We start from the raw sequence: 16,586 nt of genomic DNA, 5'->3' as shown, positions 1-16,586 counted from the left end.
TTATCTGCACGCCTCAATCCTTGTCGGCAGCTGCCTGCTTTGCACGAGCACCCTTGGTGCTCCCCCCTCACTCCCTCGGGAGGTCTCCTGCTCCTCCTCACTCTCCAAAACTCATCGAAACTCTTATCAGAATATCAGTCATTTGAACAGCGTAACTTTTACTATAGCTTGGACAACATTTCATGCACACTCGATATCTGCACTTAGCTTCTCACACGTCTTAGCTGATCACAGTATTCATAATAGAGGTGTGTGATGATATTGGTCGCGAAAGCCTACGTGTTAAACTGATCACGTAAGTATATGAAAATGCATTCGCACACCTCTTAGCTTCTCACAACTCTTAGCTTAGTACAGTACGACTTCTCGAAGTCCTTTACTCTGCAAGTGACTCAAAACATGAGGGAAAACGTAGAATAAACTTTAAGCGATACTGAGAGTCTGTCAGCGCAGAACTCGACACCTAGCAACACAGAGCCTTTGCCTCTGCAAAACACAGCATTTGGCTGGTTACGGGTGCCCCCAGAGTTTGTCTGTGCAAGACTGACTTGTATGATTTTAGGTGCTGTCTATATAGGATTTTTATCTCGTGTAATTAATTACCTAAAATACATTATGGCCCAACGTTCTCCTCCCATCTTTGCACACGTGGTGCATCCATTGGGTCCACCTGAGTTCATCCCTGGTTCTGGCTCCACAGGCATCCTGGCGCCTGATGGCATAACCCTCATGAAACTCCCCTCCCTCCGGAGGTCATCCCACGATTTGTGTGGGCACGGACCCACTTAATTGCCCCTAGGTGTGGTGTGTGTCTATAGCCATGCTCATTGTGAAACGGCCTTCATCTCTCTTTACGTCGACTCATCCTTAATATGAATTCCTGCTGCAGCATGCAATGTCAGCCACTGGGAAGACAAAGTTGGTCGGGTGTGACTTTGGTTGTACCCCTGGAATACAGATTATTCTGGTCGTGGAAAATTGACAATTCTTGTCTATTTGCCCTGTATTTTCCCTCGGGTGAGCAGCGAGTTTATAGTGTTTTGCCATGGGTCCTCCCTTTCTCTCTCAGAAATTATCTCGGTCACTCCTTGCCCATGCAAGAGTTGTTACTTCATGCCCTGTCATGAACGCATCCTTCATTGCTACGTGAGTTAAGTTAATTCCTGGGAAGCAAATATACTACGGCTTCAAGGCCCTCCTCAGCTCTGGTTATTCTCTTCATGTCCATCTTATCGACGTCTCTTGTGTTCTGTTTAACCACTTCTCATTCTAGTGCTGTTTTGGCTTCGGCCTGCAGGGAACGCATATGTCTCCAAGGAGCCATGACATTAAAAAAGGCAATATCACACTAAATATACGTGTCTCTCCTCATAGTCTCTGGTTATTTCGGTAAAGCCACGTAGATAGAAAAAATAATTTAAAAAACACGACGTTTCGGTCGCAACACAAGTGCCCGTCTTCAGGTGGGAAAATGGTCTGCTGTTGTGGCTTTATATAGGCACGGGAGGGAGTGGGGGGGTGAAGGCGGGGGGTGGAATTTTGTCGAGTCGTGGCTCTAGAAGTTCACGGAGGAGAGGGGAGAGGTTTGTGGCGTGCAGGGACGGATGGGGCTGGAGAAATTAGCAAGTAAAAGCGCTCGAATTAGTGATCGGACGACGACAACCGGGTGGGTGAGTGAAAATCGTAGCAGTTAAAACTTGGCGCGGTTTACCACATCCTTCCAATGATTGCTCAATCTGAATCCATCTTCTCGATTAAAGTTGTGTCTGTGTTTATATATGTCTGGATGGCTTCATGAACAAACTACATATTCAACAACCCAGGATATTTACACCTCACGCCTCCACGCCATGCACCATCACCATAAGTAAGGCGATGCGGGCTGTAGCCCACCCTCCCACAAAGACTGTAATTGTTTAACCTTAGTGGTCGATATGATGAGGATAGAGGCGTTTTGTGATTATTTTCACGGGACTCTGTTACAATTGTAGTGGCATCGGTGGATGCCACTGCAATTGCGAGACACGCGCCACTCACGCCGCCAACAGCGGTGGAGGAAGAGCGCAGTGCCCTGCGTGCAGTGCCAGCCTCTGAACGGTAGGGGGCCCTGGGGCTGAGACGAGACCCCTCTAAGAAGCCCGAGAAGGGAGGCGTGGAAAAGGGGCGTACAGAGCTCCCGAGGCCGGGAATATAAATCGGACCCCCGAACAGATTGGGTGGGGGGGGTCTGCTGACGAGGAGAAGCCGGAAGCCGTGATGCCAGGAGAAGACCTGGCGATAGACGAGACCTGGACCCAAGCGAGGGTCCGGTCGTGGCTAGCTACCCCGTGCAGCTAGGGAGGATAAGGAGTTACCTCCCTAGGGTAGACTGACACAGGGGCAGCTATACCCTTTCGTGTGTATTAGGGAAAGTTGTAATAAACGTGTTGCCTCCACGCCGTCTCCGAGTGTCTCTGAGCTGGACACTTCACAATCATTAAGTCGCAATATCTGTAGAAGCAGTTGTGAACCAGACCTAATGGTCACTTCCTCCCACCGTGAATAATCAGAAGATCGGAACGACACAGAAGTAAGTTATACTCATGACACAAATGCAATACCCCAAGATGCATGGGAGGACTAATAATGTTGAATTGTCATACGGCATCATCTATGCAACTGTATCTCACAATACTGCACAATTCACAAACACAGGCACACAGCTGTTTTCAGAGAATGAATGCGTGTTCATGCACGTGGGAGGAAATGAAAGCACCCGGAGTAAAAATCCACACAAGGGGGAGGGGCAACACTCTATCCCATACAGATAGGATAGATGCGTTGCTCTTCCAGACTGTTGAGTTCGGTTTCAGACTGGTGGCTACACATTTATTTATTTGTTCACTCGGACTCTTGTGCGGTACTGAGGGAGCACTTCGTTGTAGTGACTTCATCCGGGTTCAAATGCGCAGACAATTACAGGCTCTGCACACACACACGGGCGCACGCTTCATCTGGTGCTGGTGCCGGTGCTGCCTGGGCCACTGCCACTGCCAGCTCCGTTTCCTGCTGATCGTGCTGGTGCTGATCGTGCTGGTGCTACCAGTGATGGCGCTGCCGGTGAGGGCATTGCTGCTGCTACTGCTGCCACTGCCCGTTCCGCTCCTGCTGCTCGTACCGGTTGCAGGCGCCGGCAACAAACTGCACTGTTGAAGGTGCAGTAGATTTGAGTTAATAAGATGTAATGGGTTGAGCAAGGCTTTTACAAGAACTTGAGAAAAAAAGACCGTGGTGGGGAGTTACAAAGATAGGCAGCTCAAGACAAAACAAGGAGAGAGATAAAGCATTGGGTTGACTGCCATGGTTTACGAAATATGCCAACTACTGCGCCACCTCCCCCTGCTTCCCATTTAAAATTGCTCAAAGATGTCCTCCAGGTGTGGGTAGGTTCTCCCGAGATCCCACAGCGCAATCCATAACTGCTTGACCTTTGGTCGTCATTTTACCCCAACCAGCTCCAGCACGTGTTCATTCGCCTCTCGCTGCCAAACCATTGCTCCATTTCTTTCACTTACTGCACAAACACGAGCACAAAGCTTGTCGCTTAAAACTGACTGATGTCCCAGGCATCGGAAATTCTTCTGACCCACTGCTTAGACCCACTGCCAGGCTAAACTGTGTGCGTTTTGCTTAAAAGGCAGTGTTAACGACAAAGGTGTGACTTGGGTTGATTCTTGTACATCAATAAAAAATGCAATCCCTTCATGGTGTTAACAGTTTCCAAATAAAGGTGCAAAGCTTTAATCTATTAACTCTGTTCGTCGTTTTGTAATGTGGGGGCACAAAAACTCTCATGAAGATAACTCAATATGAACAGGAGTTTAGTCTAAAGTTGTGCCGCTGTTAGGTACTCATCTTGATGGAAAGTGGTCAAAGTAATTAAAGCGTCACCGTAGATTTGGAGGCAGCTGGTGCCAAAAGGATTCCCCTTGCACCTGGCCCTCGCGACCAAGGCGCGTGTACCTCCCAATGACGTCATCATGTGTGAGGTTATCTCACGACGTTACCAATCATGCACCGTGTGAGGTCATTTCATGGTGTGGATGGGAACGTGATGTTTATATTTTATACCAAAATAATTCCGAAGACAAACGCAGGTTAGACATGTTCATGGAATACTTGGACCACCTATATGGATCATCTTATCATCGCACCTTCATGTTACTGACATACCACACAACCATTCCACTCACCTTTTAATTTAAAAATGTCAGTTTGTTCCTGATCCCCCTTCAATGACTACACCAGATGAAGGACAACCCCGTATATTCGTGTTGGTGAGTATCTTTCGGTGCTGTAGTTGGGACAGCAGGGGTGTCAAGTTGAAGTGTAGTGCCTTGATGAGCTCCCATTTGTTGGATTTTATTTTTATTGCATTGAAGAGTTCTTATACTTGTTCAGAAAACAGGTGGTTTTCTTCCAAAGCCTCTGGAAAAACTGCAGTAAAAATAGACAAAGTCAAAGCTGTTTCAGCCTTAGAGGAGGACAAGAGAAGGTTGGAGTGCTGTTGCAAAACTGACAAAGAATAAGGAACAGAGACTGGAAACCGTGTAAAGAAGAATGTAAAAGTAAACATTTGGAATTACAGTGAAAGACAGAAAGCGGAACACATGTATATGTAACATCGCCTAAATTTTACTATACATAAACAGTAACAGAATACGCTGATAATCGTGTATATTTTTACCCTGAATGGGTACAAATTTTACAAAATATATTACTTCACAATTGTAACAATCGGTATGGAGCTCTCACAACCTCGCCACTCCCTATACCTCTCCAGGCTTAACTGCCCCCAACTGCTAGTTCACCCCTTTTTATAGCGACTCTCCTAATCCTTACATTGCCCCAACTGAGAGCCTCTTGACTGCCTCTTAAGTGCCCCCACTGACAACCGTCTTGGCTGCCCGTTAACTGCCCCACAACTCCACGTCACACCCACGAGCAGCAGGAGCGGGGCTTCGTCCAACAACGCTCGCACTCAGCGCCGCAATTCGGAAGTCCCATTCTTTCAGTACATTTAGTACACAGTGCTACCTATTGTTCTACATCTTTCGACATAACAGGTCAGGAATAATGTCTATTTAAGTGAGCATTGTACGATGTACCCCTTGATGCCCTGTATAAATTTGGTTGTGTCCATGATACAACACAACTTTGCGCAGTGCCTCCGGTACAATCATTTTCCTGTCTTTTGTCAACGGATCGATATACATTATCAGCCTCTGCCCCTCTACATACTTAAATGTCTCATCTGTCGAAATGTTTTATTTAAATTTTGATATTTCTTCATCTTTTTTTTTATAGCGAACCCAATATTTCAATGGTCGTCCTTAATCACGTGGTAAGGTCGTCCCTTGCTGAATAGCCATTACCGTTGATGGCGGAGGCAAACCACATCGCATTCATCCAGTGAAACAAGCACATGGAGCCAGAAGATCGTTGGTATTCTAGATAAAGCATCATCATTGGTATGTTTTACTCCTGATAAATAAATTATAGTCATTCAATTCCTATAAATGCTCCACCTAACGAGCCATCTGACCAGAGTGCCGGTCTAAATGAAGAATATACTGTAATGCTGCATGGTTCGCGTATACTAAGAATAATCTAACATTCAAATATGGTCTAAAATTTTCAGTAAAATGCACTAATACTAAAAATTCCTTTCTGGTCGCAATATCTCATCTCATGATCTGTCAATGATCTGCTTCTATAAGCCACTACTAATTATTTACCATCTACCTCTTTCCATCTTTGAAATACCTGCTGTAATCGGATCTAATCTTCATCAACATCTTACAAAAAATATATATCATCCAACGAAATCAAACAAGACTCCAATTTAAGTTCGATCAAAACTGCTTCATCAACCTTTGAATGTTGCAGGAGCATTTTAAAACACCATAGGCATAATTTTGCATTCGTTTAGACCAACTGGAGTCACAAATGCTTATTTTGGTTTTGAGCCATCCAATTCGACCTGCCAGTAACCCGATAAAAGATCCAATGCGCTGCAATATGAGACTCTAGAGAGTGCATCTCTAGATCCGTCAATTCTGGGGAGAGGGTCGGCATCTGCCAATGTGATTTTATAATCTTAGTTCTTTCGGTAAAGTCACGTTGAAGGGAAACAACAAAATAATAAAATATATATAAAACAATAAAAATTCTCACGACGTTTCGACCATAACACAAACGGTCGTCTTCAGGTGTGTCGGTTTGCATACATTTATTTATTTTAAACGGGGTATTTATTTATTTAAAAAAAAACGTTAGCGCCACGCGCAGCGATTTGGCAGTTTATTTTGACGGACTAGTCCATCTATGTTCTCAACATAGATGGACTAGTCCGTTCTGAACGGACTAGTCCATGGTAGCATCATTTGATTGTATGGTGGTATTCAAACTGTGATTAGCGTTGCAGCTTGAACCTTTGCAGTCTGTGTCAATAATTCGGTTGGTTGAATAAACAAAATATTTTCCTGAGCAACTGTTGGTGTACTGTACCTATGATCAATGGTAAACGCTCCAAAATATATGTCCCTACGATACATGGTACACTTAATTTCGAAGATATTAATAAACATGTTGAAATTTTGAGTTGGTCAATTTCTACGGTTGTTTAAATTTATCCGAATATTCCTAAGCTACTTCCATTTGCTGCTACGATGTTTTAATTCACGGGTTTATTTTCCACATTTTTTTTATAATTTATCCAACATTACATAATTCATTATTGACACGACTGCTCCTGCACCCACCATCGCAGCCAAGCTGCTCCCACCGTTCAATGCGGCCAACACGGCAGTCAACGTGGAGTCTCCCCCCCCATCCTCCACCACCAGCAGCAGCACCAAGCAGGGAACCATCGCCTCCACCAGGGGCGGGCAGCAGTCCCGCCGGGCCTCCACCACCTCCAGGTGCGACCGTCTCGCCGCCGCCGCCGCTGGCCCCTGGCGACTGCCACGAGCGGCTGCCACAGCAGCAGAATCTGAGCCACATTTGCTCGCCCCAGCAGCATTAATATTCAGCCATGGGAATGCATTATTTGTCAACGATGCTAACTTATTTCTATACGTAGATATTGATTCGTCCTCTACCCTCTTTTTACTATAGAAATACATTTAGTTAGATGCTCTTGGAGATGCTTCGTAGTGTAAACTCGATTAATGCAAATCAGATGTTAATGTTTTCATTTTATCCTCTTAAATTAATTTAAAAAACTCCGTTAATGAATCATCACCCAAATACATCGGCAATCCCCGTAGCGCCATTGTGTCTGACAGCCCCGCCGATAGAGCTGCTATTTAAAATCTTTGGCTAAATCTTTCCCAGTCTGGGTTTGCAAAGTCAAATACTGGAGGTTCCCCAGATGGCCTTGTGAGCTGGAGTGGACGAGCAGGCATCACTTCTTCTTTTCTTGAAGGTTCATGAAATAAATAAAAATGCTGCCTCCAAATGTAATGTCTATATTTTACTATAAATATAAACAGTAAGAGAATGCGCTTATAATCGTGTATATTTTGTACCCAGAATGGGTAGCAATTTAATCAAATATTACTTTACAACTGTTACAGTTTGCAGGTCTCACAACCTAGCCACTCCCTTTCCTGTCCAGGCTTCACTTCCCCCAAATGCTATTTCACCCCTTTTCACATCGACTCTCCAACACCCTAAATTGCCCCAACTGACAGCCTCGTGACTGCTGCCCGTTCACTGCCCCAACTGACAGCATCATGGCTGCCCGTTAATTGCCCCAACTGACAGCGTCATGGCTGCCCGTTAACTGCCCCAACTGACAGCGTCATGGCTGCCCGTTAACTGCCCCAACTGACAGCGTCATGGCTGCCCGTTAACTGCCCCAACTGACAGCGCCATGGCTGCCCGTTAACTGCCCCAACTGACAGCGCCATGGCTGCCCGTTAACTGCCCCAACTGACAGCGTCATGGCTGCCCGTTAACTGCCCCAACTGACAGCGTCATGGCTGCCCGTTAACTGCCCCAACTGACAGCGTCATGGCTGCCCGTTAACTGCCCCAACTGACAGCGCCATGGCTGCCCGTTAACTGCCCCAACTGACAGCGTCATGGCTGCCCGTTAACTGCCCCAACTGACAGCGTCATGGCTGCCCGTTAACTGCCCCAACTGACAGCGTCATGGCTGCCCGTTAACTGCCCCAACTGACAGCGTCATGGCTGCCCGTTAACTGCCCCAACTGACAGCGTCATGGCTGCCCGTTAACTGCCCCAACTGACAGCGTCATGGCTGCCCGTTAACTGCCCCAACTGACAGCGTCATGGCTGCCCGTTAACTGCCCCAACTGACAGCGTCATGGCTGCCCGTTAACTGCCCCAACTGACAGCGTCATGGCTGCCCGTTAACTGCCCCAACTGACAGCGTCATGGCTGCCCGTTAACTGCCCCAACTGACAGCGTCATGGCTGCCCGTTCACTGCCCCAACTGACAGCGTCATGGCTGCCCGTTAACTGCCCCAACTGACAGCGTCATGGCTGCCCGTTAACTGTCACACACTCCACCTCACACCTACGAGCTGCAGGAGCTGCGCTCTGTCCACTCAGTGGCGCCAACAACGCTCACACCATAGACAACGCTCACACCCTTCACCGCAAGTCGGGAGCCTCCCGCCCCCCCCCCCCCCCCCCCATCATATAGCCCCTCATACACGAGGATCGTGATTCACTACAGAAGCAAAGACGCATGGATAACCTAATTGAGAGTATTGTTACCTTAAAATCATTGGGTGTTTTTGTTGTATAACTGTCATCGTGAGACTGTCTTCCTCTAAACCACAATGCACGGTGCAACAAATATGTCTGGTTACAGCCTAACATATTATTGTATACGGGAATAAAAAAAACATCCGTAGCTATTTCAGTAAAAGTGATTCGGGAGAAAGGAGGGTTGGGCCCCACAGTCGTGTATCTTGCACAGACCCCCACTTGTTGACAAAGGTCGTTGTAACAGCCCCTGGGTGGATCACTCCCTGTGAGATCTTCACTCAAAATTGCTCTAGAGGAGTTGTACACCCCTAGCTGCCACTGCTATTCAGTGGCCTGAAATCAAATGTATCGCTCTGGATGACCGCTGCAAAGTATGATCTTGAGTTTTGATTATAGTGTGCTGATCTTTAAAGGTGCATTGGAAATATTTGATACTCCTACTGATACTCCTGCTGTTATGGAGTGACTCATGCAGCCAGCTATGGCTGCAAAGTTTGGTCGTACATGTTATGTATATCGTTTATTGTTAAATTTGAATCACAGTTCCTATGATCACTGTTACATTATTTTATAGCTTCATTTTGGTGATTTCGAAAACGTTTTGGCTTAGCCATATTTGTTTGTTGTAGTACACAGAGTTAGACTGATAACTTTAATCTAAATTGTCTTATGGTTGTTATTGTTTGACTTGCATCCCACTGGGACTTTTGCATACAGCGTTGATATACGGTGCTTTTTTCTGGAAGACTTTTCTGTTTCTTCCTGGATTTTACTGTTGCGCGTAGTCACTTTAAGATGTTTCTTGTTCATGTTTTTGTATGTTGCAGTTGCACCCGATTCAAGAGCCGTATTGCTCACAGGGCTATACCTAATAAATGAACTGAAACTGAACAGCACTTCTCCCTAAAGTGTCATTGAAGCCTATACGGTGTAGCCCCGCGGTTTACGTTCTGATAAGAGTGACCATCGGGTTAACGGTTTTTCGGTTAACGTTTTCCCGTGGGACCCATCCATGGTGTCGACGAACGTTAAAGCACACGGGGCGCCAATTTCGGCCAATTTGAGCGCTCATAATGTGTGGCTGAGCCATTGCCGTCAGCAAATCAGTGACGCCCATTTATGAGCAGTTTAGACCTCGCGACTGGCGTTGTTTACATTATGATTTTCTGGTTAGGCAGTGGAAACAGCTGATTTTTACTTATTTTCAAATTCGTAAGTGAATTCTATTCACAGTTATTTCGATTAACAGTTAGTTTTAATGGAACGGATTAAAAACGTAAAACGAGGAACTACTATCCAGGGGATTTTTGTGTTTTTTTGTTCATGCGTTTGTAGAAAATGTTCAGCCTATCTTGAATAGCATTCACACGTGAACATTTCCCCCTTTACACCGCAGCTAATGTCTTGTACCCCGCACAGGTTTCATTGCAATGGAAACTGAGGTATTAAAATAATGAGACAATAATAAAGAAATATATCATGAATAACAAATAAATAATAAAAGGCTATGGTGATGAAATATATTAAAATCCTGATCACGTTAAAGTTTATTCTGCACTGAGTTGGGCTGAATCCCATCTCTGAGAATTTTAATTCATGGATGCGGCTGTTTCGTAATGAACATTACCGGCGCCTGCCCAGAGCGAGTGGAGACGTCCACGGTGGTTTGGAGATGTTAACTTCCTCGCCTGGTGTACAAGATGTTATGGGTTCTATCCCAACCCTGACGGCTGCTGTATATTTTGATTTTGCGTGACTCTCTCTCTCCTTGGTCGTGGGGTTTTATTCTCCGGGTTCCTCTGGTTTTACCTCCAAATTTAGAATCAACGTCACGTGTTCAGACTATATTTGGCTGCTGTTATAAATGTCCACGTGATGATAAGCCGCTTTGTTGAGCTATCATTGGTAATAGCCAGGTCGCTTCTGAAAAAGAGCTACATAGCTCAGTGGGGCCTTACCTGGTAAAATAAAAAAAAATATATAGTTTATTTTGTAGCAACAGATGTCACTCAACGAGATATGGGAAGGTAGCTCTACAGTGTCCATTCTCTAACACTTCTGAACTACCCATAGTCTAACACTAAATATAGATTCAACACTACCCATACACTAAAACTACCCATACACTAACACTACCCATAGAGGCAACACTAATCATCGACTAACACTACCCATAGACTAACATTGCCCATAGACTACCCATACACTAACACTACCCATAGACTAACACTACCCATAGAGGTAACACTAATCATCGACTAACACTACCCATAGACTAACACTGCCCATAGACTACCCATACACTAACACTACCCATAGACTAACACTACCCATAGACTAACACTACCCATAGAGGCAACACTAATCATAGACGAACACTACCCATAGACTAACACTGCCCATAGACTAACTCTACCCATAGAATCAACACTGCCGTAGACTCAACAGTGCGTATAAACTAATACTACCCATAGACTCAACACTGCCCATTGACTAACACTACCCATAAATTAACACTGCCCATAGACTAAAACTGCCCATAGACTTACTCATTGTTTTTTTCGGTAAAGTCACGTATGTAGAAATACAATAAAATTATATTAAAACAAAACAATCACGACGTTTCGATCACAACACAAGCGATCTTCATCAGGTGTCAAGAACAAATCATGGAGGTAAATACAACAAAAAGATGAGAGACGAGAATTCAACAAACCTGAAAAAACATTAAGTGAAGCACATCCAGTCAGGCCAACAACACAGTTAGACACTTCCTGGCGGACCACGAATTTCAGAAGAGTGTTAAATATCGTGTTCAACCTCTGGATTGCACATACCAGCATAGAAAGAGTGAAAAAATACGAGGTACACGGTCAGTAGAAATAAATATACAAGTCCACCAAGAGGTAAGGAGGGAGGAAAGATGGGCAGGGAGGCAAGGAGAGAGAGAGAGGGGGGGGCGGAGGGATGAACAGAAGCTTAAATAGGAAATACGGTTGGGGGGGGGGGCATAGAGAGAGAGTGGCAGCTCAACAAAGCACATATTACACATACAAAACGGAAGCTGTGCTTCACATGTTTTTCAGGTTTGTTGAATTCTCGTCTCTCATCTTTTTGTTGTATTTACCTCCATGATTTGTTCTTGACACCTGATGAAGATCGCTTGTGTTGTGATCGAAACGTCGTGATTGTTTTGTTTTAATAAAATTTTATTGTATTTCTACATACGTGACTTTACCGAAAAAAAAAAATGAGTAAGTCTATGGGCAGTTTTAGTCTTTGGGCAGTGTTAATTTATGGGTAGTGTTAGTCAATGGGCAGTGTTGAGTCTATGGGTAGTATTAGTTTATAGGCACTGTTGAGTCTACGGGCAGTGTTGATTCTATGGGTAGAGTTAGTCTATGGGCAGTGTTAGTCTATGGGTAGTGTTCGTCTATGATTAGTGTTGCCTCTATGGGTAGTGTTAGTCTATGGGTAGTGTTAGTCTATGGGTAGTGTTAGTGTATGGGTAGTCTATGGGCAGTGTTAGTCTATGGGTAGTGTTAGTCGATGATTAGTGTTGCTTCTATGGGTAGTGTTAGTATATGGGTAGTGTTAGTGTATGGGTAGTGTTGAATCTATATTTAGTGTTAGACTATGGGTAGTTCAGAAGTGTTAGAGAATGGACACTGCAGAGCTACCTTCCCATATCTCGTTGAGTGACATCTGTTGCTACAAAATAAACTATATATGTTTTTTATTTCACCAGGTAAGGCCCCACTGAGCTATATAGCTCTTTTTCAGAAGCGACCTGGCTATTACCAATGATAGCTCAACAAAGCGGCTTATCATCACGTGGACAGCAGCCAAATATACTCTGAACACGTGACGTTGATTCTAAATGTGGAGGTAAAAACCAGAGGAACCCGGAGAATAAAACCCCACGACCAAAGAGAGAGAGAGAGTCACGCAAAATCAAAATATACAGCAGCCGTCAGGGTTGGGATAGAACCCATAACATCTTGTACACCAGGCGAGGAAGTTAACATCTCCAAACCACCGTGGACGTCTCCACTCGCTCTGGGCAGGCGCCGGTAATGTTCATTACGAAACAGCCGCATCCATGAATTAAAATTCTCAGAGATGGGATTCAGCCCAACTCAGTGCAGAATAAACTTTAACGTGATCAGGATTTTAATATATTTCATCACCATAGCCTTTTATTATTTATTTGTTATTCATGATATATTTCTTTATTATTGTCTCATTATTTTAATACCTCAGTTTCCATTGCAATGTCACCTGTGCGGGGTACAAGCCGTTAGCTGCGGTGTAAAGGGGGAAATGTTCACGTGTGAATGCTATTCAAGATAGGCTGAACATTTTCTACAAACGCATGAACAAAAAAACACAAAAATCCCCTGGATAGTAGTTCCTCGTTTTACGTTTTTAATCCGTTCCATGAAAACTAACTGTTAATCGAAATAACTGTGAATAGAATTCACTTACGAATTTGAAAATAAGTAAAAATCAGCTGTTTCCACTGCCTAACCAGAAAATCATAATGTTAACAAAGCCAGTCGCGAGGTCTAAACTGCTCATAAATGGGCGTCGCTGATTTGCTGACGGCAATGGCTCAGCCACACATCATGAGCGCTCAAATTGGCCGAAATTGGCGCCCCGTGTGCTTGAACGTTCGTCGACACCATGGATGGGTCCCACGGGAAAACGTTAACCGAAACACCGTTAACCCGATGGTCACTCTTATCAGAACGTAAACCGCGGGGCTACACCGTATAGGCTTCAATGACACTTTAGGGAGAAGTGCTGTTCAGTTTCAGTTCATTTATTAGGTATAGCCCTGTGAGCAATACGGCTCTTGAATCGGGTGCAACTGCAACATACAAAAACATGAACAAGAAACATCTTAAAGTGACTACGCGCAACAGTAAAATCCAGGAAGAAACAGAAAAGTCTTCCAGAAAAAGCACCGTATATCGACGCTGTGTGTAAAGTCCCATTATCTGAACGAATTCTGTGCACGCGAATGCCATGGAAAGAGAGATATTACAACAATTATGTCAACAGGTAACAACACGCCGCCACTGCACGGTATTAGCTGCTCACTATCCAAGAGAGAGGACGACACAAGAGGGGCGAAAATGATGAATCATAGACGAGTGAGAAGGCAGCAGCAGCCACGTGGTAAGGAGACATAGCTTCCAATAATTGGTCAAGCTCTGCCGTCCTCTATATATGAATGTTATCGGCCAATTATTGGTGAAATGTGTTTATACGTGTGGGAGGAAACCAGAACACTCAGAGAAACCCACGCGATCGAGGAGTTAACAATACCCCATGCAAAAGAAGCGTGCATGGAATGTGTCAAATTTAAGAATCCGGAGCGCGAATACAGGACGGTGAACGTTACAAGTGATGGCAGAGGTAACACACACAGAGATTGCAACTCTATTTGACCAGATCACACACAAGCTCTCCGTTTGCACAGTTTTGCTACGTATGGTGCGAAAGAAGATTACTATACGGACATACGTTAGCACTCGGTCCCACTAGGCCTGACGACACCTGATGGAAGATCGAGCGAATCTAATGCCAGGTGAGAATCTATGAACAGGGCAGCTGCTACCGCCACCACTGCTTTACATTTCGCAGCTGGTCTGATACTAAATATTGGGGGTCCACTGATCATGCCCTTCTCCGCGTGACTGCCTTCCAGCATCTGATCCTGGGCTTTTGTCTGCACGGAGCAAAGGCCCTAGAATTCCCTGCTGCTTGGAGGTCAGGAACTCCCAGTCGATGGAGACTCCAGAATCCTGGCTGAAGACCCCACTCACCACTTGTTTTAACTGGCCTCTCTCTATCTAGCTCTCTATGTCGTCTCTCTCTGGATGTTTCTCGCTAAACTTTCCTCCATTACAAATGTAGTGGGTATAAACAGCGGGAGACTTCTCTGGAGTCAACACGTTTATTATACAAAAATGATTACAGCTTAACACAAAGGGGTTACGGCCCCTTTCACCCGATATTCTGGGGAGGTATGTCCTCCTCCCTAGCGTGCTCTACACACTGGGAGAGCTGTCCGCTAAGGGTCCTCCGGCTAGCGGGACCTAGGGAGGCTATTCTGACCCGACCCAGTCAAGGTCCTCGAGTCCGGCCCCCAGCTCCGGGTCTTCCAAGTGGCTTCTTGGGTCTTCGAGTGGACGACAACTGCCGGGCCCGTTCAGGGACCTGGCTTTTATACACGGTCCCAGTTCACTCTGCCCCTCGCCACACCTTCCTTCTGGAACCTTCCCGAGGGACCTGGAGTGTGACGTCATCCCCAAACCCCTCTTCTTGGGGTTTTGGGGTCCGCACCCCTTGGTCACGATGCTCCCTGGGGATTACCTGGGCCCAATGGGCCGGCTTCATCTACCTAGCCGGCTCAGCCTCTCTTCCGCCTCCTGTTGACACGGGGCCTGTACTACCGGCTAAAAGTAGTGGCGATCGCGCATCACGCCCAACAATGTAACTATACAAGCATGTTTTAGGGCTCGCCTTGTTGGCGAGATGTTAACTACCTTGCCTGGTATGCAGGAGGTAGTGGGTTCGATCCCAACCCTATTGATACCATTTTTTAACCATCTCAGAACGCTATTTTTATAGCTGACACATGCACAACGACCAAATGAAACGATGGACTGGCATTCGTGGAAGAGGGAGTTTCGGTGGTACGTGCTACGTGTGCACAGTATGGTATATAATTGTAAAAATAGATAGTTTGCACTGCGTGTATTCCTAGTTACGAAAATTGCGCAGCTCAAGAGTTACAAAGGGTATATAAATGCAATATCAATTAAACACATTTCTGATCAATACACTTTATTAAAATTGCAACTCGATGAAGACTTGTATTAGTGAGGAGGAACATAATGTTGCAATGTAGTGCGTGGGCCCATTCTGTGTAGCAGGGCAGGTTTGCACTCGTGACAGTGAACTCACGGGGGCCTCGGAGCACTGCCTTGTTGATGTGTTTCACTCTTCCCTCTCCGAGAACGTAGTTTTCAAAATCCTTGAGCGTCTCCACGAATTCTGGGTTCAACTTACCACCGGGTAAATCCTTCAGCTTGGTAAATTTGAGCATTCGTGCTGGCATCGGGAACATGAAGCACTTTCTCTCCTAGGTTGTAACAAAGGAATGAGATAGGAGGGCGTGCATCAAATGTCCTTACCAGCACAATAATAATGAAATCATTGTCAACTTGGAACACTGCCCTGCCGCCGCAAAATATTCTCTCACTCTCAGAGTACACAAGAAGTCACAAACAAACACCACCTCGTGAAAGACCCCGTGCATGGGGGCGAGACACCGCCAGTTGTCCGGCGGCCACCGGGCTAGCAGCCCCTGCAAGCTTGGTTGAAGAGGCTGTCCTCCAAAAGCAAGGGAGAATGACACCAAGAGAGAGAGCGAGACTGACCCGGGGGCGGTCCTGTTGGGCCCGCGGCCCGGCCCACTGGCGTGGCAACCAGGCCACGTGACATGCCCCCAGAGGAGTTGCGAGCAGAGTCTAGCGATGATGGCGCACGAGGGACTGTCTGAAGCGGGGGCTACCCCGGGTTGGCACTCCCTGCGCCAAGCAACTCCTCGGGTGGCGACGCCCCCCCAATTCATCGTGGGCCTGGTAAGGGCCTGCGTGTTCGTTTCTGTGATTCCCATGTTATTTGTACAATCAGCAGTTCCCAAAATAATGTTCATACACTTTGGTTCTATTCGGTAAAGTCACGTAGGTAAAAAAATAAAAGAACAAAAATCACGACGTTTCGGCC

The sequence above is a fragment of the Petromyzon marinus genome, chromosome 83 (assembly GCF_048934315.1).
Source record: "Petromyzon marinus isolate PM22_M1 ecotype Great Lakes invasive population chromosome 83, UKy_Petmar_22M1.pri1.0, whole genome shotgun sequence".
In the NCBI taxonomy this organism is placed as follows: Eukaryota; Metazoa; Chordata; class Hyperoartia; order Petromyzontiformes; family Petromyzontidae; genus Petromyzon; species Petromyzon marinus.
Note: the sequence above shows the minus strand (reverse complement) of the source record.